At 38.3% G+C, this 27,634-nt stretch overlaps 1 protein-coding gene across 13 annotated transcripts in view; it reads right to left on the bottom strand.

Moving 5' to 3' along the window:
* Positions 1 to 27,634, bottom strand: part of TAOK3 (TAO kinase 3) — a 189,080-nt gene that overhangs the window by 95,943 nt on the left and 65,503 nt on the right. The window contains exons 3-5 of one of the 13 annotated variants that reach the window (XM_059876085.1): positions 13,630 to 27,634; positions 12,569 to 12,687; positions 10,270 to 10,347 (exon numbers count right to left, since the gene is read on the bottom strand). The exon at positions 13,630 to 27,634 is cut by the window's right edge and continues 22,180 nt beyond it. The exons of 6 other annotated variants lie outside the window; for them this stretch is intronic. The gene's annotated coding sequence lies outside the window, so the exon portion shown is untranslated. The remainder of the gene's footprint in view (positions 1 to 10,269; positions 10,348 to 12,568; positions 12,688 to 13,629) is intronic. 6 more of the 13 variants (XM_059876084.1, XM_015475484.3, XM_059876081.1 and 3 more) reach the window with 6 other exon arrangements.

Raw genomic sequence — 27,634 nt, 5'->3', positions numbered from 1 at the left:
CAGAGATGTGGAACTGAAATACTTATCCTCATGAAATCCTTATCCATTTATTCTGAGGAATGGAAATCCTCCAACAGTGATAATCAAGTAAATTATTTTTCACAGACATTCTAACTTAATATACACTTGATAGAGAGCAGAAATATAAATATTTTTCATGTTTTCCCTTTTCCCAGAAACTTTCCAGAAAGATGATTCAGAGAAGATCTTAGTTGCTTTTCAATGTTGTAGTCACACTTCTGCAACAATAAACCTGGAGCCAACTAGACTGAAAATCCACAATATTTCAGCATTAAGAAAGGAAGTAAGAAAGCTTCATATTGGATGCTACACATATGAGGAAATAAAAAATATGACACAAATGAACTTATCTACAAAACAGAAACAGAGTCGCAGACACAGAAAACAGACCTGTGGTTGCCAAGCAGGATGGTGAGTAGGGGAGAAATTGCTTGGGAGTTTGGGATTAGCAGATGCAATGGAAAAACAACTAAGTCCTACTATATAGCACTGGGAACTATATTCAATATCTTGTGATAAACCATAATGGAAAAGGACAGGCATAATGAGGTGAACGAACCTAGAGCTTGTTATACAGAGTGAAGTAAGTCAGAAAAAGAAATATAAATATTGTATACTGACATATATATGGAATCTAGAGATGGCACTGATGAATATATTTTCAGGGTAGCAATGGAGAAACAGAAGTAGAGAACAGATCTATGGACATGGGGGAGGAGAGTAGGGAAAAGGGGAGATGTATGGAGAGAGTAACATAGAAATTTACAATACCATATGTAAAACAGATAGCCAGTGGGAATTTGCTGTATGACTCAGGGAACTCAAACAGGGGCTTTGTAACAGGCTGAAGGGAGGGGTGTGGAGGGAAATGGGAGGGAGGGGACACGGCTGTACCTATGGCTTATTCTTGTTGATGTATGACTGAAAACCACAAAATTCTGTAAAGTTATCTATCCTTCAGTGAAAAAATTTTAAAGCACACTTATGCAGTACTATTATCCCAAATTAAAATTCCTTCTAACTTCTCACTCCAGAAAACTTTTTTTCTGAATCAAGCTGCCTAAATCAGACTTCAAAACACCAAAAAGTTTTCTATTTTGGAGGGTGATAAGAAAAGTTTAATTTAATATAAGATTGAACTTCTCTGTCACTATTTCTCCAAATATACTTGAATAAATAGTGGTGGATTCAGTTATTATGGATACAAATTTGGAGATCTCTTTAAGAAAAATTTTTTTACAAACTTTCCATACAAGAATAAGGTATAGGACCTTAGGAGCTGGTATAAATAAGGAGCTCTGAAATGTAAGTTTCACAGTAAATCTGCCTGTGTAAATTTCTATTACTGTATTCATGATTTTGTTCCCAGAAAATACACAGAGGCTGGTAAAATCTTCATTTTACAGCAATGAAGAAAAAAGTAGAAATTGATGATTGGACTTTTTCAAAGTCAGGACTACTCTGATATATTTAATCCTCTGATCTTATAATACAACCTCCCATATAGACTTAAACTATCTTTAAAGAAAATAACAGAAAACTGGTTTTGAATAGTTTTTACCACTGTCTGTCACTAATACTTAATTGTTATGCTGAGGTAACAAACCATTTTTATGGTACTTTCAGTATGAAAATGAAGTGTTTTCTTTATGCCAAATGATCACACAGCCAATTGTGACAGAATTTGAGAACTGGAAGGGGATTTTAGTGATCATCTAACTTCTACTTAAGCAAATAATGCAGAAGTATCTGGGACTTACCATCATACCTTGTAGACTACTTCTAACTGACATTAAATTATATGAAAACAATCATAGTCATCATTTAAGACTATGTGTGCTTAAAAAGTAAAAATATCAATTATTTTGGTTTCTTAAAAAATATTACTTTCTCCCCCTCTTACAAAAAGAAAAAGAAAAACAAAAACAGGTTTAGGTTGTGAGACAAATGGGAAAGGAATCATTCCTTTAGATTTCTTAAATTTAATACCAAAAGGTTTTGTTCTGCCTGATAGTTTTATATGTGGCGAGCAACTTTAAATTATGCATTCATTTTGGGGAAAACAGTACATTCTTAAAATTAAGACCACTATAAAAATGGTGTCTGCTAAGTCACTTCAGTCGTGTCTGACTCTGTGCGACCCCATAGATGGCAGCCCACCAGGCTCCCCTGTCCCTGGGATTCTCCAGGCAAGAACACTGGAGTGGGTTGACATTTACATAAATTCTGAACTATTCGAATGGATTTAACCAATCTTTTGAAGTCTTCATTTTACACAACTTAAACATGTGTGGTATAAAAATTGTAATGATTATAATATACATAATTTACTCTCTAATACAGGGTTTTTCAAATCTGATTAATATTCAGCTTCCTTATAGAAAAACACTCAGATCTCTAATGTTTTCTCAAATTATTTTTAGTGATTTCTTTATTCATATGTTCATTCGTCCCAAAAATGTTTATAAAGTGCTTATTATCTGCCCAGAACTGACAAAGCTTTAGGCTCTTTCCTACTCTTATAAAACTTACATTCTAGTGGAGAGAGACACATAAATATTGCTATGTCAGGTACTAAGAAATATCATGAAGGAAAATAAGATAAAGTAGAATCAGTTAATATTTTAATATTTTGGTAACTTAGGAAAGTGAAAGGAGTATCTTTTGTCATCCATGACAAGTCCCTTCCAACCATGCCTGTGTGTGTGTGTGTGTGTGTGTGTGTGTTAGGTGTGTGTGTATTAGCTGCTCAGCTGTGTCTGACTCTTTGTGATCCCATGGACTGTAGCTCTCACCAGGCTCCTCTATCCATGGAATTCTCCGGACAAGAATACCAGAGTGGGTTGTCATTCTCTTCTCCAGGGGAATCTTCCTGACCCAGGGATCTGAGTTTATGTTAAATGGTGACTTAGAAAACCCCTTAGTAAAGGGGCTGATAGCCAGGAGAACCAAACCTGATAGAATTGGAATTTTCAGCCCTAATCCCTGACCTCAAGGGAAAAGGGAAGGACTGGAGTGACCAAAGATTGATTGTACTTCCCTCGGAGTTTGACTGGTAAACAATCCACCTGCAATGCAGGAGGCCCTGGTTCAATCTGTGGGTCGGGAAGACCCCCTGGAGAAGGGATAGGCTACCCACTACAATATTCTTGGGCTTCCCTGGTGCCTCAGTCAGTAAAGAATCCACCTGCAATATGGGAGACCTTCATTCAAAGCCTGGGTTGGGAAGATCCCCTGAAGGAAGGCATGGCAACCCACTCCAGTATTCTTGCCTGGAGAATCCCCATGGACAGAGAAGGTTGGTGGGAGACAGTCCATGGGGTCACAAAGAATTGGACTAAGTACTGTAATAAACTGGTAAATGTAACTGTTTCTCTGAGTTCTATGAGCCACTCTAGCAAAACCTGCTCCACAAAATCAAGGAAGGCTTTTAGGAACCTCCAATCTACAACTGGTTGGTCAAAAGCACAAGTAACAACTTAGACTCACAACAAGCACTGAAGTTGGTAGTAGGGGCAGCCTTGTGAGACTGCTTCCTAATCCTGGGAGATCTGATGCTACTCTCAGGTAGATAGTGTCAGAATTAAGTTAATACCTTGGTGGTGTTAGAAAACACACATCAGAACAGCCTATCTCACAGAACAAACCAGGATGTTCAAAAAACAGAGAAAGCCCTAGAAGAAAAAAGGCATAATCAAGATCATGACATAGTAACCATCTGCTGATGCCATTGCCACTGGTTTCTGTTCTCTTAGATTCTTCTTTTTTAAAATTTTTATTGGAATATAGTTGATTTACAATGTTGTATTAGTTTCAAGTGTACTGTTCTCCTAGACTCTTAATACCACAACTGCTAGAATTGTCTCTGTAATGCCCTAAGCTCTCAAGATTCAAAGTCCTGGGTGGGAGTATCTGACTGATCAAAGACACAGGTCCATGTCCAGCTGCCAGGCAATCAAGAAATGAATATCTGCTTGTGTTTCTTCCATATCCATAGCAGGAGACCACTGCCTCCCTCTTGAATCTAAGATGGGATTATGTTCAAGTGATGGCAACTCATAGGAAATGATGGAATAACAGTTGAGCTATTTCAAATCCTAAAAGATGATGCTGTGAAAGTGCTGCACACAATATTACCAGCAAATTTGGAAAACTCAGCAGTGGCCACAGGACTGGAAAAGGTCAGTTTTCATTCCAATCCCAAAGAAAGGCAATGCCAAAGAATGCTCAAACTACCATACAATTGCACTCATCTCACATGCTAGTAAAGTAATGCCCAAAATTCCCAAGCCAGGGTTCAACAGTATGTGAACTGTGAACTTCCAGATGTTCAAGCTGGATTTAGAAAAGGCAGAGGAACCAGAGATCAAATTGCCAACATCCGTTGGATCACAAAAAAAGCAAGAGAATTACAGAAAAATATCAACTTCTGCTTTATTGACTACACCAAAGCCTTTGACTGTGTAGGTTACAATAACCTGGAAAATTCTTCAAGAGATAGGAATACCAGACCACTTTACCTGCCTCCTGAGAAATCTGAATGCTGGTCAAGAAGCAATAGTTAGAACCGGACATGGAACAACGGACTGATTTCACATTGGGAAAAGGGTACATCAAGGCTGTATATTGTCACCCTGCTTATTTAACTTATATGCAAAATACATCATGCAAAATGCCAGGCTGGATGAAGCACAAGCTGGGATCAAGACTGCCAGGAGAAATATCAATAACCTCAGATATACAGATGACATCACCCTTATGGCAGAAAGCAAAGAGGAACTAAAGAGCCTCCTGATGAAAGTGAAAAAGCTGCCTTAAAACTCAACATTCAAAAAATGAAGATCATGGTATCCAGTCCCATCGCTTCATGGCACGTAGATGGGGAAACCATGGAAACAGTGACAGACTTTATTTTCTTGGGCTCCAAAATCACTGCAGATGGTGACTGCAGCTATGAAATTAAAAGATGCTTGCTCCTTGGAAGAAAAGCTATGACCAATCTAGACAGCATATTAAAAAGCATAGATATTACTTTGCCAACAAAGGTCCATCTAGTCAAAGGTTATGGTTTTTCCAGTAGCCATGTAGGGATGTGAGAGTTGGACTCTAAAGAAAGCTGAGTTCCGAAGAATCGATGCTTTTGAACTGTGGTGTTGGAGAAGACTCTTGAGAGTCCCTTGGACTGCAAGGAGATCAAACCAATCAATCCTAAAGGAAATCAGGCCTGAATATTCATTGGAAGGACTGATGCTGAAGCTGAAACTCCAATACTTTGGCCACCTGATGCAAAGAACTGACTTGTTGGAAAAGACCCTGATGCTGGGAAAGACTGATGGCAGGAGGAGAACAGGATGACAAAGGATGAGATGGTTGGATGGCATCATTGACTCGATGGACAAAAGTTTGCGCAAGCTCCGAGAGTTGGTGATGGATGGGGAAGCCTGATGTGCTGTAGTCCATGGGGTTGCAAAGAGTCAAGACACGACTGATTGACTGAACTGAACTGAACTCATTCATAGCCCAGAGGATAAGAAACAAACTTGGATTTAGAGCATTTCAGTTTTTAACTCTGTCTCGTTACTCAATTCCTTCTAATCTAAGTCCTATTTGTTTAAGCTTTTTCTACATCTACAAAATCTTGGTTTTCTTATGAGTTTAATAAATGGTATAATGACCCCAAAGCAGTGTTCAACTATTCATTCATTCATTTATTCATTCAGCATTTACTGGATACCTGCTATGTTTAAAGACATCATGCTATGTGTTAAAAATACATAACCCTGAAATGTGTTCATCAGAAAATAATTATCTAGAATAAGTGCATGTTCCAAGTACTACAGAAGTTCAAAAGAGGGAGAGAGAACTTCTAACTCTAAGGAGTAGAGGTTGGGGATGGGCAGGTGATTGATGGCTTCATGGTAGAAATAGCATTTGGAATGCTATGCTATGAACAGGAAATAACTGGAGCTTGCAGCATGTACCGGCAAGTAACTAAAGGGGTTGTTTTGCAGGTTCAGGATAGAATCCTTTGGAAACAAAGCTGGAAGAGTCTAAAGGATCTAGATTGTCCAGGTCAAGACTGAATACCATGCAAAGAATTTTAAGCTTTTTAACTGTAAATAATGAAATCATTTGATATTAAAATTAGTCTTCAAGAATAACACTCTAGTTGTTTGGGAGTAATATACAGGTTAGAATTGAAGTAGTATATTTAAAAACATTATGCACACATCATAGAAAAAAATTGGAAGAATATAGACCAAAATGTTAACAGTGATTATCTTTGGGTATTGGGAATACAGGCATTTTGTTTTCTTTTTACCTTTCTGTATTCCCTATATTTTCTCCATTGTAATAGAAAAAGTAAGCTAAAAATATCTTTAAAAGAATGGACTGGAATAGGAAACTAGAGCAGGAAGGTCAAGTTAGGGCTACCAAGCAAGAAAGAATGATAATCTTTTTCTATAACATTGGGAATAAAATTGAAACCAGAAGGCAGGTACCATGTCTCTGGATTCAAGAATAACACAGCAATCACATGGCCGTAGAACCAGCAATTGATGGGCTACAGAGCATGAAAAGGATACAGAAGTCAAAGTTAGCTCTGAGGCTTTAAGATCAAGTGAAAGAGAAGATGACTGTTCTATAAACAAAAATAGGGAATTCAGCAGAAGGCACAAGTTTAATAGTAGAAAGATGGTAAGTGTATCCCAGCCAAAATGATGTTTAAGTGCCAGATGGGCATCCAGGTAGAAATATACAGCAGGAGAAATAAATACAGGCTGAAGTTCAGGGGAAACAATGGAATCAGAGATTCAGATGTGGAATTATTTGTGTAAGGTAGATAAGAAACTCAAGAGGGAATGATGGTAACTTTGGCAAAAATTGCAGACAGAAAGGCTGAGAATAAAATTTGGGAGAAATATTTAAAGTTGAATCCTTAGTGATATTATGTAAGTACTAAATACAGTATTTCTATAATTATTCATTCATTCCATTCTATATATAATCAAAAGGTAAAAATGACTTCTCTGAGTTTAACAAATTAAGATGAATAGTCAAAAGAATAGTATCAGAAATAAAATTTAGGTTATTAACTGGCAGTTCAGTGGTTAGGACTCTGCATCTTCATTGCTGACGGCCCTGGTTCAATCCCTGGTCAAGGAATTAAGATCCCATGAGCCATGTGACATGACCAAAAAAAAAGAAAAAGAGAGAGAAATTAAATTCAAATTTTAGAATAAATTGGCTTGTCAGTTGCTTCATTTGCTATTATTTTCTCCCATTCTGAAGGCTGCCTTTTCACCTTGCTAATAGTTTCCTTTGTTGTGCAGAAGCTTTTAAGTTTAATTAGGTCCCATTTGTTTATTTTTGCTTTTATTTCCAATATTCTGGGAGGTGGGTCATAGAGGATCCTGCTGTGATGTATGTTGGAGAGTGTTTTGCCTATGTTCTCCTCTAGGAGTTTTATAGTTTCTGGTCTTACGTTGAGATCTTTAATCCATTTTGAGTTTATTTTTGTGTATGGTGTTAGAAAGTGTTCTAGTTTAGCAATAAATGCTGGAGACGGTGTGGAGAAAAGGGAACTCTCTTACACTGTTGGTGGGAATGCAAACTAGTACAGCCACTATGGAGAATAGTGTGGAGATTCCTTAAAAAACTGGAAATAGAACTGCCTTATGATCCAGCAATCCCACTGCTGGGCATACACACTGAAGAAACCAGAATTGAAAGAGACACGTGTACCCCAATGTTCATCACAGCACTGTTTATAATAGCCAGGACATGGAAGCAACCTAGATGCCCATCAGCAGATGAATGGATAAGAAAGCTGTGGTACATATACACAATGGAGTATTACTCAGCCATTAAAAAGAATACATTTGAATCAGTTCTAATGAGATAGATGAAACTGGAACCTATTATACAGAGTGAAGTAAGCCAGAAAGAAAAACACCAATACAGTATACTAACGCATATATATGGAATTTAGAAAGATGGTAAGAATAACCCTGTGTACAAGACAGCAAAAGAGACACTGATGTATAGATCAGTCTTATGGACTCTGTGGGAGAGGGAGAGGGTGGGGAGATTTGGGAGAATGGCATTGAAACATGTATAATATCATGTATGAAACGAGTCGCCAGTCCAGGTTCGATGCACGATACTTGATGCTTGGGGCTGGTGCACTGGGACGACCCAGAGGGAGGGTATGGGGAGGGAGGAGGGAGGAAGGTTCAGGATGGGGAACACAGGCATACCTGTGGCAGATTCATTTCAATATTTGGCAAAACTAATACAATATTGTAAAGTTTAAAAATAAAATAAAATTTTTAAAAAATTAAACATTAAAAAAATAGTATATTGTTATTTTCAAAAAAAAAAAAAATATATATATATAAAGTTCCCTGTTTTTCTGTCCTTGGAAATTTATTTTGAAAAAAGAAAATATGTGCAGTACAGCAATAAAATGAACCAAATGACTGGTAATTGCTAAGTTAACCTGTATATTTTTTACATTCTCTTTATAATCAGAATTTTAGATTTGGAATGGATCTAGCATGGTTCAAGTAGTTTCTAAATAGTTTAGCAGCAATGGATTGGTGTCATTATGGTCTCAATTGAATTAATGATCAGAAACTTGCCATGTGGATTGCAAGCATCCTGATTCAGTGGAAAGAATTCTGAGTGAAAGACAGAAGTCTTTGGTCCTAATCCCATATTGGTCCCCAAATGGCTTTTTAGCATTAATTAAGTTACTTAATTTCTCAAAGCCTCAGTTCCCTGGTCTTGGGGCTAACTCAGATAATCTAAGTTTCATTCAACTCTAAAAGTCTATGATTATGTATGATATCACTTTATGTGGATTCTAAAATATGAAACAAATGAACCTAAGAAACAGAAACAGATTCATGGACATAGAGAACAGATCTGTGGTTGTCAAGGGGGAGGGAGTTAGGGGAGGGATGGAGTGAGAGGTTGGGACTAGCAGATGTAAGGTATTACATGTGTAATAGATAAACAAGGTCCTAAGGAGTACGTCAAGGCTATATATTGTTACCCTGCTTATTTAACTTATATGCAAAATACATCATGCAAAATACTGGGCTGGATAAAGCACAAGCTGGAATCAAGACTGATGGGAGAAATATCAATTATCTCAGATATGCAGAGGACATCATACTTAATGGCAGAAATTGAAAAGGAACTAAAGAGCTTCTTGATGAAAGTCAAAAAGATGGCTTAAAACTCAACATTCAAAAAACAAAGAGCATGGCATCCAGTCCCATCACTTCATGGCAAATAGATGGGGAAACCATGGAAACAGTGACAGACTTTATTTTCTTGGGCTCCAAAATTACTGCAGATGGTGACTGCAGCCATGAAGTTAAAAGATCCTTGCTCCTTGGAAGAAAAGCTATGACCAATCTAGACAGCATATTAAAACGCAGAGATGTGATTTACTTTGCCAACAAAGGTCCACCTAGTCAAAGCTATGGTTTTCCCAGTAGTCATGTATGGATGTGAGAGTTGGACTATAAAGAAAGGTGAGTGCTGAAGAACTGATGCTTTTAAACTGTGGTGTTGGAGAAGACTCTTGAGTCCCTTGGACTGCAAGGAGATCAAACCAGTCAATCCTAAAGGAAATAAGTCCTGAATATTCACTGGAAGGACTGATGCTGAAACTGAAGCTCCAATACTTTGGCCACCAATGTGAAGAATTGACTCATTGGAATAGACCTTGATGCTGGGAAAGACTGAAGGCAGGAGAAGGGATGAGGATGAGACAGTTGGATGGCATCACTGACTCGGTGGACATGAGTTTGAGTAAGCTGTGGGAGTTGGTGATGGATGGGGAAGCCTCATGTGCTGCAGTCCATGGGGTTGCCAAGAGTCAGACACAACTGTGACTGAACTGACTGACTATATAGCATAAACAGCTAGACTCAGTATCTATGATAAACCATAATGGAAAAGAATATTTTTTAAAAATGTATATATATGTATAACTGAATCACTTTTCTGTATAGTAGAAATTAGCAAGCATTGTAAATCAACAAAACTTAAAAAAATGTGTATGATTATGGCATGTTGATTGGTTTTAAAATCTTATTCAAATACACACACATACAGAAAATGTCCTGAGTTCAATATAACTGAAATTCTCAGCAATCTTCACTTTAATTGTTCCAAATTCAAATAAAAGAAAAGCTAAAGATAAAAACACTTTTAGACTGTGAGTTTTACCTGCCATTGATGAAGGTACTGCAAGAGTCCTGTATTGATAACTTTTGACTCTCTGCTACAGGATTACAATGCCAGGCACTGGAGATAAAAGAACATGCAGCAATAAGTGCTCTGAAAATAAACCTTCTTAGAGCTAATGAAGGATTATCTGGCATGCAATTTTTCTAAAATGCCACAGCTATTAGCACGTTCTTTTCTCGTTTGTTTGTTAGGACAATTTCTTTCCTGTCTCCACTTTGTTGCCCAGAAAGCTTTAGGGACCTTAAAAACCTAGACTTAGGGATCCTAAAACATCAAAATTAAATTGTGTATACTTAAATTTGGGGCTTTCCCAGTGGCTCAGTGGTAAAGGATTTGCCTGCAATGCAGGAGCCTCAGAAGACACAGGTTCAGTCCTTGGGTTGGGAAGATCCTCTGCATGAGGGTATGGTAACCCACTCCACTAATCTTGCCTGGAGAATCTCCCATGGACAGAGGAGCCTGGTGAGCTACAGTCCACAGGGTCACAAAGAGTTGGACATGACTTAAGCGACCTAGAACGTATACTTAAATTTATATTTACTTTTATGGAAAAAGGCCTACTTAGCCTCTGCTATGCATTGAATTATATACCCCTCAAAATTCATATTTTGAAACTCAGCAGTGGCCACAGGACTGGAAAAGGTCAGTTTTCATTCCAATCCCAAAGAAGGGTAATGCCAAAGAATGTTCAAACTACCACACAATTGCGCTCATCTCACACACTAGCAAAGTAATGCTCAAAATTCTCCAAGCCAGGCTTCAGTAGTACTTGAACCATGAACTTCCAGATGTTTAAGCTGGATTTAGAAAAGGCAGAGGAACCAGAGATCAAATTGCCAACATGCGTTGGATCATAGAAAAAGCAAGAGAATTCCAGGAAAATATCTACTTCTGCTTTACTGACTACACCAAAGCCTTTGACTGTGTGGATCACAACAAACTGTGGAAAATTCTTCAAGAGATGGGAATACCAGACCACTTTACCTGCTCCTGAGAAATCTTTATGCAGCTCAAGGAACAATAGTTAGAACTGGACATGGAACAAGAGATTAGTTCCAAATTGGGAAAAGAGTACGTCAAGGCTGTATGGAGAAGGCAATGGCGCCCCACTCCAGTACTCTTGCCTGGAAAATCCCATGGACAGAGGATCCTGGTAGGCTGCAGTCCATGGGATCGCTAAGAATCGGACACGACTGAAGCGACTTAGCAGCAGCAGCAGCAGCAGCAGCAGCAGCAGCAAGGCTGTATATTGTCACCCTGCTTATTTATCTTACATGAAGAGTACATCATGTGAAATGGCAGGCTGGATGAAGCACAAGCTGGGATCAAGATTGCCAGGAGAAATATCAATAACCTTAGATATGCAGATGATACCACCCTTATGGCAGAAAGTGAAGAGGAATTAAAGAGCCTCTTGATGAAAGTTCAAAGAAGAGAGTGAAAAAACTGGCTTAAAACTCAACATTCAAAAAACTAAGATCATGGCATCCAGTCCCATCATTTCATGGCTCATAGATGGGGAAACAGTGGAAACAGTGACAGACTTTAATTTGGGGGGGGGGGCTCCAAAAATCACTGTGGATGTTGATTGCGGCCATGAAATTAAAAGATGCTTACTCCTTAGAAGAAAAGTTATGACTAATCTAGACAGCATATTAAAAAGCAGAGACATTACTTCGCCAACAAAGGTCTGTCTAGTCAAAGCTATGGTTTTTCCAGTAGTCATGTATGGATGTGAGAGTTGGACCATAAAGAGAGCTGACTGCCGAAGAATTGATGCTTTTGAACTGTGGTGTTGAAGAAGACTCTTGAGAGTCCCTTGGACTGCAAGAAGATCAAACCAGTCAATCTTAGAGGAAATCAGTCCTGAATATTCATTGGAAGGACTGATGCTGAAGCTGAAACTCCAATACTTTGGTCACCTGATGTGAAAAACTGATTCATTGGAAAAGATCCTGATGCTGGGAAAGACTGAAGACAGAAGAAGGGATGAGGATGAGATGATTGGATGGCATCACCATGGTCATGAGTTTGACCAAACTCCAGGAGTTGGTGATGTACAGGGAAGCCTGGTATGCTGCAGTTCATGGGGTCATAAAGACTTGGACATGACTGAGTAACTGAACTGAACTGAATGTTCTCTGTGACTATATTTGAAGATAGAGCCTTTGGGGAGTAATTTAGATTAAATGAAATCATGAGGATAGGGAATATCTGTTAGGATTGGTGACCTTAGGAGAAGAGGAAGAGAAGAAAGATCTCTTTGCACAACACATACCTCACACACGTAAGGAGGAAAGGCCGTATGGGTACAACTCCAGAAGGTGAACAGGAAGAGAGACGTCACCAGAAAACTTAATGCTGGCACATTGTTCCTGGACTTCCCACATTCTAAAACTGTGAGAAAATAAATTTTTATTATTTAAAGCACCTAGTCTGTAGTCCTTTGTTATAGCAGCCTAGGCAGACTAAGACCGCCTATTTAATCAATTTTTGGACTAAGAGTTCAAACAGTTTACCAAACGAATAGTCAAAATGTATTTTTTTTCCAGGTAGCTAGAGAAACTAGCTGGATTTTGAGTGGATAATCCTTTCCCATTCAAAAATATATCTTCGTAATTCAAAGCATTTGGTAGGGAAATATTATTTTTTGAACTACAAGAAAAAATTTACAATTACTCCATTAGTTTCTACCAAACAACTTAAAAAACATAAATAAATATGGTAATTAGAGCACACATACTTGATTAAGTGTAAAATCTTGACCTAAAATCTGTTTCCTAAAACTCTTTGCATTTATTTGATCTTTCAACAATGCTACTCTGAATGAAAAACCTCAAATGTATAAATTCCACAAGATATAAGTGATTACAAGTACTTTCCTGTTCAAGTATTTAAAGCAGTTTCTTCATACTTGAGTGATTTACTTGAAATTCAGAGTGAATGAACCCTATCAGTTCTCTATATACCACTTGATTAAAAAAAACAAAACAAAAACACCTCTGTAAAGCTGTTTATGAATGGAATCCATTCCCAACACTACTGCCAACATTATCAACCTGAAAGTAAAATCTCACCACACCACTCTCCAGCTTAAAACCCTTTAATCCCACCATGTATAGGATGTAAAATCCAAGCTCCTTGTAAGTAGATGGCAAATACAATCCCTCTGTGATCTGCTCCGTCTGCTCCTGAACTCTGTCCTTAGTAACTTCATGGCTTCACCCTGGACACCCAGCTACCTCATACTACTTCCCTGGGATATCAAGAAGCATTTGTTGGCAAACTCTTATTTTCCGAGATATCTAGAATTTCTTCAACAATCTGCTTATACAGTACCTCATCAGAGAAACTTTTCTGGTTCTCCTCCAGGCTGAGGTGGGTTTTTTCCTTTATGTTTCCACAGAAGGGCACTGTGAACATTTACATAAATGGTATAAACACAGATTTAGGTTGTCTTAGGTAAATCTTTCTCCATTTGGACCCTACACTGCTAGGAACAAGGGATCATATTTCTATCACCAGTGCCGAGCAAACTGGTTGATACACTGCATTTGACCAAAATATGTTGAATTATCCCAGATACCAAATACACTAAGTTGTTTATGATTTTAAGGAATATTATGGCAAATTTTTTTTTTGTTAAACGATAACCATCACTCCTCCAAGTGTTTTTGAATTACTATTTCTCCAGGCTGCTTTACTTCAAAATGATCTTGACCTTCATTTTGAAAATTTATAATTTTATTGAACTACCTGGTACCCAAATGTCAATAATTTAAGAGTTGTCAGCACTCTCAACTTACTTGTTCAAGAGCCTATTTTTAATGGGTGTCTTAAAGAAACTGGCATCTGGTAATACATCATTTAAACATTGAGAAACATCCCTGGGAGTTGAAATTAGCATTTATTATTTTTTTAGGTGAAATAAAATTTATATTACATATTAAACAAAAATTTAATCCCGTTATACTGTATTTTTTCCACATGGACAGTCATAATACATGGCATCTTTGCATTAAGTAATTTATAATCCATTCCTTAGGCCTGCCTTCCGTCAACAAGGCAAAAATTTCACTTATATTGGTTTACAGGACTTCAATCTTTTATTTCCATTATTGCTTTTGACAAATGAACTGAGCTTAGAACAAATATAAAAGAGAAAATCAACAAGCATTTATTTTAGATTATTATAGGCACTAAGGAAAGAAAGAAGTAAAAGCTGCTTTCATTAGTAGGGCCTAGTTAAATGTAATCAACACTGTCATGACCATACTGACATTTATTCAAAGTTCACTATGTACCAGGCATTATATATTACCTCATTTAAACTTTAACACAATACTATGAAAGACTTACCATTATAGATGTCAGTTTACAGATAAAAATCTGAGACCCAGCTTCACAGAGCTAGTATAATGTAGAGCTGGGATTTAAATATAGACTGTTCAATCTCAAGCTCATTCTCTCAACCACTATGGTATAGTTTTCAGTTAAATCGCTATATAAAAGATTTCAGAAATTAATGACTGGATAAATTATAAAGGATTCCATTTAGCCGACAATATTCCTGAATACTAGCCATTTAATCTTTTTGACTTTCTTTACCAAACCAGAAGATCAAGCCCCTCTGTCTAAAACTTTCTTTTCACTTCGTGCTTTAAAAAAAAAAAGTCATCATTGAGAATTTCTGTTCAGCAAATAGTAACGTGCCAATTCAAGACAAGGGAAGCCTAAGTATTCCAAAATCTTCTGTACAGGAGGTAATCCTGTCTTGGGACTTTCAGAGATGCCTTAATAAACAAGAAAGTATTTAAAACTTTAACTCTTGCCTAATTTCTAATGTTGAAAGAATAACTCAGCATTCTTAGTCATTTTTAATTTTGCTTTGCCACTGGCAGAAGGGCAAGCATCCATATATGCTGACAGGATACATGTTGGAGCAGTTTAATCCCGTTGAAAGTTGCCTTACACTGTTTCAGCAATTCTCTCTCACAGGAACTGCTGTTTTCAAAAATATATGAACCTACATCTATTATAGATAATATATAAGCAAACAAATAGCAGTACTAAAATGCCTTTAAAAAGTAAACAGTCTTCTAACAACTGACCTGGGATAGCTTCAAATTTTTAAATTAATTTTGAGTAGTAGAAAAAGTATAAAAGCAACTGAATTTAATATCCAAAGGAAAAGTTTTATCCTTTATGTATTTAAAATGTAGAAGGAGAGACAAACCACACAAGCAAATGATACTTATAGTAAATTCAATCTCCTCCTACATAAATCTTGCTTCCAATCTCATGGACCAGAGAAGAGGGGAATTAGTGAACCGCTAAATAAATTTAGCTCTACTTAGGTGTAAAGAAAGAAAGAAAGAAAGAATGAAAGACAGGATGAAAGAAAGAAAGAAGGAAGAAAGAAAGTGAAGACACTCAGTTCTGTCTGACTTTTTGCGACCCCATGGACTGTAGCCTACCAGTACTCCATCCATGTGATTTTTCCAGGCAAGAATACTGGAGTGGGTTGCCATTTCCTTCTCCAGGGGATCTTCCCGACCCAGGGTTTCAACCCAGGTCTCTGGAATTGCAGACAGATGCTTTTCCATCTCATGATCCACCAAGGAAGCCCTGACTGAAACAAGGCTTCTCAATAAATTATTCCTTAAATTTATTTCAATGATGTAGAAAGAAAACACTTTCTAGGATATAAAAGAATTGCCAATAATGTGAATAAATCTGTTCAGTCCTTCAATTTTTAGTCCAGTTTGTCAATTTTTAAGAAAATCTTAGCCCAATTTTGACAAATATAAAAATTCCATGCCATTTTAGGACATCCCTGGTGATCCTGTGGCTAAGACTCTCAATTCAGTTCAGTTCAGTCACTCAAGTCGTGTCTGACTATTTGCAACCCCATGGATTGCAGCACACCAGGCTTCCCTGTCCATCACCAACTCCCACAGCTTGCTCAAACTCATATCCATCAAGTCGGTGATGCCATCCAACCATCTCATCCTCTGTCGTCCCCTTCTCCTCCCTCCTTCAATCTTTCCCAGCATCAGGATCTTTTCCAGTGAGTCAGTTCTTCGTATCAGATGGCCAAAATATTGGAGCTTCAGCCTCAGCATCCGTCCTTCCAATGAATATTCAGGACTGAATTCCTTTAGGATTGATTGGTTTGATCACCTTGCAGTCCAAGGGATTCTCAAGAGTCTTCTCCAACACCACAGTTCAAAAGTATCAATTCTTCCGTGCTCAGCTTTCTTTATAGTCCACCTCTCACATCCATACATGACTACAGGAAAAACAATAGCTTTGACTAGATGGACCTTTGTCAGCAAAGTAATATCTCTGCGTTTTAATATGCTGTCTAGGTTGGTCATAACTTTTCTTCCAAGGAGCAAGCATCTTTTAATTTCATAGCTGCAGTCACCACCTACAGTGATTTTGGAGCCCAAGAAAATAAAGTCTGTCACTGTTTCCATGGTTTCCCCATCTATGTGCCATGAAGCGATGGGACTGGATGCCATATCTTCGTTTTTTGAATGTTGAGTTTTCTTTTTCACTCTCCTCTTTGACTTTCATCAAAAGGCTCTTTAGTTCCTCTTCACTTTCTGCTTATGGCACAGGGTGATGTCATCTGCGTATCTGAGGTTATTGATATTTCTCCTGGCAATCTTGATTCCAGCTTGTGCTTCATCCAGCCCAGGATTTTGCATGACATACTCTGCATATAAGTTAAATAAACAGTGTGACAATATACAGTTTTGATGTACTCCTTTACCAATTTGGAACCAGTCCGTTGTTCCATGTCTGGTTCTAACTGTTGCTTCTTGAGCTGCATACAGATTTCTCAGGAGGCAGGTAAGGTGGTCTGGTATTCCCATCTCTTGAAGAATTTTCCAGTTTGTTGTGATACACAGAGTCAAAGGCTTTGGTGTAGTCAGTAAAGCAGTAGATGTTTTTCTGGAACTCTCTTGCTTTTTACTATGATCCAATGGATGTTGGCAATTTGATCTTTGATTCCTCTGCCTTTTCTAAATCCAGCTTAAGCATCTGGAAGTTCATGGTTCACGTACTATTGAAGCCTGAGTTGGAGAATTTTGAGCTAGCGTGTGAGATGAGTCTAATTGTGTGATAGTTTGAACATTCTTTGGCATTGCCTTTCTTTGGGATTGGAATGAAAACCGACTTTTTCCAGTCCTGTGGCCACTGCTGAGTTTTCCAAATTTGCTGGCATATTGAGTGCAGCACTTTACCAGCATCATCTTTTAGGACTTGAAATAGCTCAGTTGGAATTCCATCACCTCCACCAGCTTTGTTTGTAGTGATGCTTCCTAAGGCCCACTTGACTTCAGACTCCAGGATATCTGGCTCTCGGTGAGTGATCACACCATCATGATTATCTGGGTCATTATGATCTTTTTTGTATAGCCCTTCTGTGTATTTTTGCCACCTCTTCTTAATACCTTCTGCTTCTGTTAGGTCCATACCGTTTCTGTCCTTTACTGTGCCCATCTTTGGCTTCCCTGATAGCTCAGTTGGTAAAAATTCGCCTGCAATGCAGGAGACCTTGGTTCAATTCCTGGGTGAGGAAGATCCACTGGAGAAGGGATAGGCTACCCACTCCAGTATTCTTGGGCTTCTCTGGTGGCTCAGCTGATAAAGAATCAGCCTGCAATGTGGGAGACCTGGGTTCGATCCCTGCATTGGGAAGATCCCTTGGAGAAACAAAAGGCTACCCACTTCAGTATTGTGGCCTGGAGAATTCCATGGATAGGCCTTGGAGTCGCAAAGAGTCAGACACAACTGAGCGACTTTCACTGCACAATATAGGAGGGATAAGATTCTATGCCACAATTAACAGTTCACATCCCTCATCTAAAGATCTCGCATGCCTCAACTAATATCGAGGATCCTGAGTGGTGCAATCAAATATATAAATATTTTTAAAATGTCATGTCCTCTTTTTAAATGATTTAAAATGTCAAAAGACCTCACCTGCACCCATTCTGAGTAATACACTGCACTTCCAGAGTTAAGAATCATTGTTCTAGTATTAAAAATGGGAGGAATGGATATAATATGATTAGAGTAGGCAACAGCTAATACATAATCTTCAGGTTCTAATTGATTCAGATCTCCTAGAATGCCCTGGTATGATATACTGGCAAATGACCAGATTTTATACGTGTGTGTTACTTTGACAATACAGCATCTTAGGCCAGCCATTTAACCTCTGTACCTCAGTTTATTTTTCTGTAGAATGGGTGACATTTATACTGTCTCCATGGTTAAAATATGTTACATTTCATTACTATATATACATTCTAAAACCTTGGAAAATGCCCAAGTATTTACACCTCAAAGTTTAAAAAGAATGAACATTTCAAACCACATTTAGCTTACTGCATCTAGCTATTGAGTACCTACAGTAAATTTAATATAGATAGGGAAAACTGAGTTATTATATATGAATATGGATTTTTAAACAACTAGGATATGGGAAGCAAAACTGACTAATGAAATAAAGCCACTCATCTATTTAGCTAGCACCTAACTGTTTTAGAAAACAGACAACTATGTATTTAAGAGGCTGTCTTTGGGTAGGAAAGGCACTATTTCCTATGCCAGTTTCTGTTATTTCCAATGTCTTCCACTACAAAGCTTCACATGTTTCCTTATGTCTCCAGTCCTGAGTTTGCTACCTACTCCTGGAAAGATTTCTTCTTTCTCGTGATTAAGAATTTTTTAAATGATGTATATTGGCCACAGTCACAGCAGAAGTGAACAAGGTAAAAAGTTGCCCTAAAGAACTAGAATGGAAGGTAAAGGGCTTAAAGAGTAAGTTTTAAAAACCTCAGATACCAGTCATTGGTTAAAGAAAGAGAGGTCATATTATGACAACTATTAGTCAAATGTCTTAAGGTTAAATTTTATGTGATCTGCCTTTCCTTAATTGCCTGACTGTATTCCACATCATTCTCTGCTCCTTTTTGCCACACCTCAGCCACACTGGCTTCTTTTCATACCTCACAGCTTGACTGGGCTGGTTCCTTCTGGACTTGAAGATCTCTGCTCAAATGTCACCACTTCAAACAGCCCCTCCCGGAACACCCTTATCTAAAGTACTTTTTCTTCTTCTCACTGACTATCACTATGCTTTCCTTTACATCACAGCCCTTGAATTTATCTGAAATTATTTTATATGTATGTTTGTTTATATTTTTATTGTTTCTCCTCTGTTATTTCCTGTTATATAACAGGCATTTGACAAGTAGTTGTTGAAAGAATAAAGGAGATACCCAAATTATGTTCTTTTACTGGGATCAATCACATGGTAAAAAGTTATCTGCAAAATTCTACTAAGAATTCAAAAATAACTACCTACTGTCTACTCAGATAAAGCACACTGTTTAAAGTGTAACAAAAATATAATATTCAGGAATGTGGACAGCACAGTTGGTAATGCCAGGTTATATATAAGGTGCTTTTCATTTTAATCCAAACTACTGTACTTCTTGGGCTTCCCTGGTGGCTCAGATGATAAAGAATCTGCCTGCAATGAGGGAGACCAGGGTTCAATCCCTGGGTCAGGAAGATGCCCTGGAGAAGGGAATGGCTACCCACTCCAGGATTCTTGTGTGCTTAATTACTCAGTTGTGTCTGACTCTTTGTGACCCCATGGACTGTAGCCCGCCAGGCTCCTCTCGGGAGATTCTCCATGGGAATTTTCCAGGCAAGAATACTGGAGAGGGTTGCCATGCCCTCCTCCAGGGGATCTTCTTAATCTGGGGATTGAATCCAGGTCTCCTGCATTGCAGGTGGATTGTTTACAGCCCGAGGCACCAGGGAAGCCTAGTACTCTTGCCTGGAGAATTCCATGGACAGAGGATCCTGTCAGGTTATAAAGAATCAAACATGACTGAGCGATTCACACACACACACACACATACACACACACACACAGTCGAACACGACTGAGTGACTAACACACACACATACACACCATTTCTCACAAATAGGGAGTCAATCCATATTTCAACACTTCCTTACAAAGTCTCTCAAATTCCAAGGCGCTCTCACAAATTCTTTTGAACCATAAATTATTTATTGGGGAAGACATATGCTTTGAAATGACCCAATTAATGCTACATTAATTGGATGCTTACAGAGGTCCCTGAAAATAAAGGGAAGTTTAGCAATTAACTATTCTTAAGGCTGTCACTGTCTAGTAATTCTGGACCAGTAATTCTCAAACTCTGCTGTGCATCTATTACCTGGTATCCTGTTAAAAAGTAGATTCTGAATGACAGTAGGTCTGGGGCCAGAGACTCTGTATTTCTAACAAACTCCCAGGCAGTACTGCTGGTTTATGGACTACACTTTGAATTGCAAGGCACAAAATGAAATTGTAAACAAGGCTCTATTTTTATAATTAAAAACTGTCTTTTGACGTTCATTAGAAAGGAAAAAATGTGCTAGGCAGCTGAAAGCTGCAAAGGGAATGGGAGCTTTTCATAAAGCTTTTACTAATAATTCATCCTTGTCCCCTGATAAATTCAAGTTCACATTTATAAACCAGATTTTTTTTCAAGGCAATGCCTTTACCCAGAATTAACTACTTAAACTTAATTAAATACAAAAAGGAAAAATCCATTTATTATATTTAACTACTGTTTTCTACCTCCCAATAAGCCAAATAATTTCATTTTAATCAGCATATATGGAAGCATTACAGTTAGAAAGAGAACACTAATTTTGGTAGTAATATCTGGACAACTTTACTAGTCAAAAATATTTTTCCTCCTTTTAAATTCTTGGCATCTCTCAGGAAATCATTAGCCAATACATAAGTTTTCAAGTGATATCTTTGATTTTTTAAAAACATCAAGTAGCTAAAGACTATATAAGATTAAACTGAAATGATAACTATATCAAAAAAGTTAAACCAAAAATTAGAATCCCTCAAATATATAAACATGAAAATGAAACTGAGTAGGACCCTCTGGGACCTTTCCAGGTACAAAAGCCCCTCCATGTCACCTGTTTCTTGTTCACAGAAAAAAAATGTCTTTAGTCTTGGAGACCTTCCCAGAGTTCCAGATAACAGACACAAGCAGTTAATGATAAGAACAGCAGAGTCATAGGACTTCTAGTTCCTCCTGAAGGGACACAGATAACAGTCTCCTGCATACCTTTGAATTGCTCTAGTGGAGGACAGTGACTACTGTCTGACCACAGGCACATAGGCCCCAGACCAGTTTGAACCAGAAGGTTAATGACTGAGATTCCTGAAACATGACCCTGTTATTTCACCACTAACAAAACAGAAGAATGTCCAGGAGTTGCTCAGGCACCCTGCAACCCTCACCTCTAAGGCTGCCTTAAAAAACTCTTCCCAGAAATCCAGCAGGAAGTTGGGTCTTTTTGAGTGTGAGCTGCTCATCCTTCTTGCTTGACATCCTGCAATAAACACTGTACTTTTCTTCACCAAAACCAGTTGTGAGAAGATTGACTTTGCTGCACGATGGGCAAGTGGACCCAAGTTAAGCAGCAATGATCTTCACAAATCTTGGAAGAATATTCACTTGTTTCAGCACTGTTTTTCCTCCTTTCATGGGTAAACTTCTTTTAATTTAACACACTTAACACTTAACAGACTCATATAACCCTTTATAGCTATCTTGAGATCAGCACACAGCACCCATTTTTTAGAAAAAGATAATAGTTCATAATGACAAATCAAAAAAGACACAAATGTGTTCTGAGATGTTTTTAATGGGTCTATGGTACTTAAGGTTTCCCACAATTTTGTGAACCATTATTAACAGAGTTCTATTTGTGTTCAGTTTAAATTACTAAAGATTGTTTCTTGTTTTTTTTAATTAAGTGTTTTATTCTTTGTGGCTGACAACTAGGGGTAAAGAACAGTTACAATAAAAATGCATTCCTGCGAGTCTCTGTTGAGGGAGTCAGGCTGATTTGACATCAGGGCCAGTGGGTATTTTTTGCTTTCCTCTCCATCCATCCTCTTAACCGTATCCTGTAATTAAAGCCTAACATGTACAGATCGAGCAGGATTACTGGGCAAGAGCCATTTCAGGAGGGTATGAATTGCTTCTGTGCTAGTTCTAGAATATCAGCTGGGAAACATCATCAAAAGGAAATCAAGGCAATTCCTTTGCTGATAAGGAAATTGTAAAGAATCTCTTTAGGAGTAGAAACAGCCAGTTCAGTAATGCAAATGCCCTTGTGTTTATCTCAACAATAACAATCTCCGCATTTACTATTTAGCAAAGATTGAAAGAGCAAAACCAAAAACTCAAAACATGCAAGGTGTAAAAGAAGTCTCTCTACTGCTCAGTACTTTGGCAAGCATAATACCACATTTGCATCTGTCTGAGTGGTAACTTCCAAAAGTCTGAGAAAAAAAGTGTGAGCTGAATATCAAGCAACAAGAGAGATAATTCTGAGCAACTGTGTGTTGTGTGTGGAGGGAAGGGGTTGAGTACCAAAGAGGTGAACATTAAGCAGAGTGAAGAAAGCTCATAAAACTGAAACTCAGTAGCTTTAGCTGCTGAATAAAGATGAACTCAGAGCAAGTTTTCTAAATCATCTCGCCATGTTAAATACACACACACCGAAAAAGCTTCAGTACATTTAAGGATATTTTGTAAAGTACTCTTTTCTTCCTGAATTCTGCTATTCTTTCTGTTCCTCAATAATTATGTGTGTCCATGGTCTAATTATTTCCTCATTCTCTGCTCATCTCTCCTTTCTTAAGACCCTCCCTTCCCACTTTTTTTTTTCCGTATCTCCCTCATCCAGCCAGAAATGAGCAAATCCAGTTCTCCTTCAGTATTCATGTTTTAGTTAGATTCATATTTTTTGTGCCTTCTCCATTAGTACTCATTCACAACTGCCCTGGTTTCCTTGGTGCTTGATAAATGTTAGTATGATGCCACAAGTAGCTGGGAAATGTCACTTAAGAAGGCTTGATTACAGTGGCAAAGAAGTGGAAACATCAAAGCAAAATAGCTAATGGAAACTTAAAATAAAAAAATCCTCACACTTAGCTGAGTGCCTAAGAGGTACATGGAGGGAACTCAATAATAAGTTTGCTTCAGTGTTTGTGTGGAAATTTTAAAGACCTTTCTTACCACAAGCAACCTTGTACTCTGAAGCTAGACTCCTCCCCAAAGCTAGAAGAATTCATGAATGGTGATTGAACAAGGAGTTTTTTTTTTTTTTTCTTTCATTTAAATTTGCAGGTATTAAAATCTGAAGTTGTGGTCAGGATAAGTGAGAGTTCAAAGCATGACAAGAATGAGTGCATTAAAAATAAAAAAGGCTGGAGATGATCCTATTATGATATATATTTTTTTCTTCTCAGATCATCCCTCTTCAACTTCCACAGAATTACATGACTTATGAACAAAATAAAATTAAAAAAGTCTCTTTTAGAATTTTGGTATGCTTTCAGATATTTTGCTCATAGATATTTTTTGTCATCCTCTGTCTCCATTCACTCATCTTTCAGTTCAGTTCAGTCGCTCAGTCGTGTCCGACTCTTTGCGACCCCATGAACCACAGCACGCCAGGCCTCCCTGTCCATCACCAACACCCGGAGTTCACTCAGACTCACATCCATCGAGTCGGTGATGCCATCCAGCCATCTCATCCTCTGTCGTCCCCTTCTCCTCCTGCCCCCAATCCCTCCCAGCATCACAGTCTTTTCCAATGAGTCAACCCTTCGCATGAGGTGGCCAAAGTACTGGAGTTTCAGCTTTAGCATCAGTCCTTCCAAAGAACACCTAGCACTGATCTCCTTTAGAACGGACTGGTTGGATCTCCTTGCAGTCGAAGGGACTCTCAAGAGTCTTCTCCAACACCGCAGTTCAAAAGCATCAATTCTTCGGTGCTCAGCTTTCTTCACAGTCCAACTTTCACATCTATACATGACCACTGCAAAAACCATAGCCTTGACTAGACGGACCTTTGTTGGCAAAGTAATGTCTCTGCTTTTGAATATGCTATCTAAGTTGGTCCTAACTTTCCTTCCAAGGAGTAAGTGTCTTTTAATTTCATGGCTGCAGTCACCATCTGCAGTGTTTTTGGAGCCCCCCAAAAATAAAGTCTGACACTGTTTCCACTGTTTCCCATCTATTTCCCATGAAGTGATGGGACCGGATGCCATGATCTTCGTTTTCTGAATGTTGAGCTTTAAGCCAACTTTTTCACTCTCCTCTTTCACTTTCATCAAGAGGCTTTTGAGTTCCTCTTCACTCTCTGCCATAAGGGTGGTGTCATCTGCATATCTGAGGTTATTGATATTTCTCCCGGCAATCTTGATTCCAGCTTGTGCTTCTTCCAGCCCAGCGTTTCTCATGATGTACTCTGCATATAAGTTAAATAAGCAGGGTGACAATATACAGCCTTGACGTACTCCTTTTCCTATTTGGAACCAGTCTGTTGTTCCATGTCCAGTTTTAACTGTTGCTTCCTGACCTGCAAATAGATTTCTCAAGAGGCAGGTCAGGTGGTCTGGTATTCCCTTCTCTTTCAGAATTTTCCACAGTTTATTGTGATCCACACAGTTAAAGGCTTTGGCATAGTCAATAAAGGAGAAATAGATGTTTTTCTGGAACTCTCTTGCTTTTTCAAATGATCCAGCATATGTTGGCAATTTGATCTCTGGTTCCTCTGCCTTTTCTAAAACCAGCTTGAACATCTGGAAGTTCATGGTTCAGGTATTGCTGAAGCCTGGCTTGGAGAATTTTAAGCATTACTTTACTAGCATGTGAGTGAGTGCAATTGTGCAGTAGTTTGAGCATTCTTTGGCATTGCGTTTCTTTGGGCAATTTCACTCATTTTTAAGTGGGGAAAACGAAACACAGCATGACTTTCTGGACACATAGATCAAGGAAGGAAATTAAAGTAACCTGTGCCATTCTCAATAAATGGATCATATCTACATTCTGCTGGAGGGGTCAGGAGAAGAACAAAAAGGTTAGTAAGAGGAAAAAATAGGTCAAGCCCTAGGTTTCAGAATAAATGATGGTGCAGGTTTTGGCTATCTCAACTCTACTGCCGATTACTGAAGGCAGTTTAGATGCTAGCTAAGAATATTAGCTCAGATACGAGATTACCTGTGTCCTAAGCGAGCTTCTGCCTGACTTACAGTATGGTGAAGTAACTCAACTTCTCTAAGCCTCAATTTGTCATGAGTAAATATGGACACTAAAAATACCCGTAACTTATAGGTTCTTATAAGGATTATATGAGATTTTTCAAGGAGAAGGCTAACTGTCACACATCAAGACTCACTTAATAAATTCATCAGCAATATTGCTAGTGGAACTTCCCTGATAGCTCAGTTGGTAAAGAATCTGCCTGCAACGCAGAAGACTCTGGTTCGCTTCCTGGGTGGGAAAGATCTGCTTAAGAAGGGATAGGCTACCCACTCCAGTATTCTTGGGCTTCCCTGGTGGCTCAGCTGGTAAAGAATCTGCCTGCAATGTGGGAGACCTGGGTTCAATCCCTAGGTTGGGAAGATCCCCTAGTGAAGGGAAAGGCTACCCACTCCAGCATTCTGGCCTGGAGAATTCCATGGACTGCACAGTCCATAAATGGCAGTTCTTATTTTGTATGTAAACTGATACTCCTATAAATGCAGGCTCAGTCATGTCCTATTCTTTGTGACCCCACAGACTATAGCCCGCCAGGCTCCTCTGTCCATGGAATTTCCCAGGCAAGAATACTGGAGTGGGTTGCCATTTCCTCCTCCAGGGGACCTTCTCTACCTAGGGATAGAATCTGCAACTCCTGGTCTCCTGCATTGTGGGCAGATTCTTTACTGTTGAGTACCTGGGGAAGCCTCTCCTATAAATAGTATGTTCTTAAAGGAACAGGGTGTCTTTCTAAATCCCCAAGTATCTTTTATACTAAATATTCTGTATGTTGTAGTCCATGTTTAAAGGCAATAATCACAATATTTACTTTCAGAAAGATGGCTTGCTAAGATGTCAGTGCTTTGCACTGGATAAATCCAAAATGAAGAAATAATGCTAAGGCAGACTCTGCCTGTTGGTTACCTGTCTAACAACCACTTCTCATTATTCTGCTAACAGAACAATTTTCTGCCCTGTGGTGATACAGGATAAGCCACAGTAGGTATAAGCTAGTTGTGGTAATATTTTAATTGTCATCGCCAGTGATTGATCTAGGGGTAAGCATGTGCTCCAGTTTGGCCCAACAGAACCTGAGAGGATGTCTGCTAGAGGGTTCTGAATAAGTAACCTGTGTGTGTGTGAGTACCTAGTGAAATAAACACCTAGTGAATAAGTGAAATGAGGACCTAGTCAGTAAGTATCTAGTGAATAAATACTAGAAAAAAACAAAATTTTCCCCATCTGCACGAAGAATTAGTAAGTTAGCAGTATTTGTTATTTATCCAGTGTGTACAATTCTAGATAGATACAATTCAAATAAGTATAAAATTTCCAACAGCTCTCATTCATTTTTCACAGTATGTTTCTAAAATGATGGGGGACAATAAGTAACTATAGGGAAGTAACAAAAACACATATCAGATAGACTTTTCTACCTGTGTTAGACTTGTGTAAGGATTAGGCATGTATGTGTATATCCCTTGGGAAAAATACTATATCAGCTGATGTAAGGTAAGACAAAGAAATGGAAAAGAAATTAAAGATGGTTTCAAGTCTGAGTGATTAGAATGATTAAAGTGTCACAACTAAATTACTAAAAAGGAGTACATTCTGAGGTAATTCTGATGAGGTCTGCTTTAAACAAGTTGAGTTCAACATGATGAAAGCAAGATAACTCAGAGCAAGCAGCTGGAGGAACAGGATACAATGTCAATGTCTTTTAAACTGAAGTACAGTTAATTTAAAATGTTTCAGGTATACAGCAAAGTGATTGTTTTATACACACACACATGCACATATATAATTTTTCAGATTCTTTTCCATTACAGGTTGTTAAAGACACTGACTATAATTCCCTGTGCTATACACTAGGTCCTTACTGTTTGTCTATTTTATATACAGTAATGTGTATTTGTTAATCCTAAACTCTTAATTTATCTCTCTTCATAATGTCTACTCTTAAAGTGTTGATTTTGATGTCACTAGCATAGAACTGCCAATTGAAATCAAGAATGAACTCTACATGGGAGAGAAGAGTGTGAAGAATGGGCAGAGAACTAATATCTAAGTCCCAGAAAAGCTCAGTTAGTTTAATTGGTGGCTCCACTATGTACTGGGCTTCCCTTGTGGCTCAGCTGGTAAAGAATCTGCCTGCAATGCAGAAGACCTGGCTT

The sequence above is a fragment of the Bos taurus genome, chromosome 17 (assembly GCF_002263795.3).
Source record: "Bos taurus isolate L1 Dominette 01449 registration number 42190680 breed Hereford chromosome 17, ARS-UCD2.0, whole genome shotgun sequence".
Lineage (NCBI taxonomy): Eukaryota > Metazoa > Chordata > Mammalia > Artiodactyla > Bovidae > Bos > Bos taurus.
Note: the sequence above shows the minus strand (reverse complement) of the source record. Positions and strands in the feature narration are given on the sequence as shown.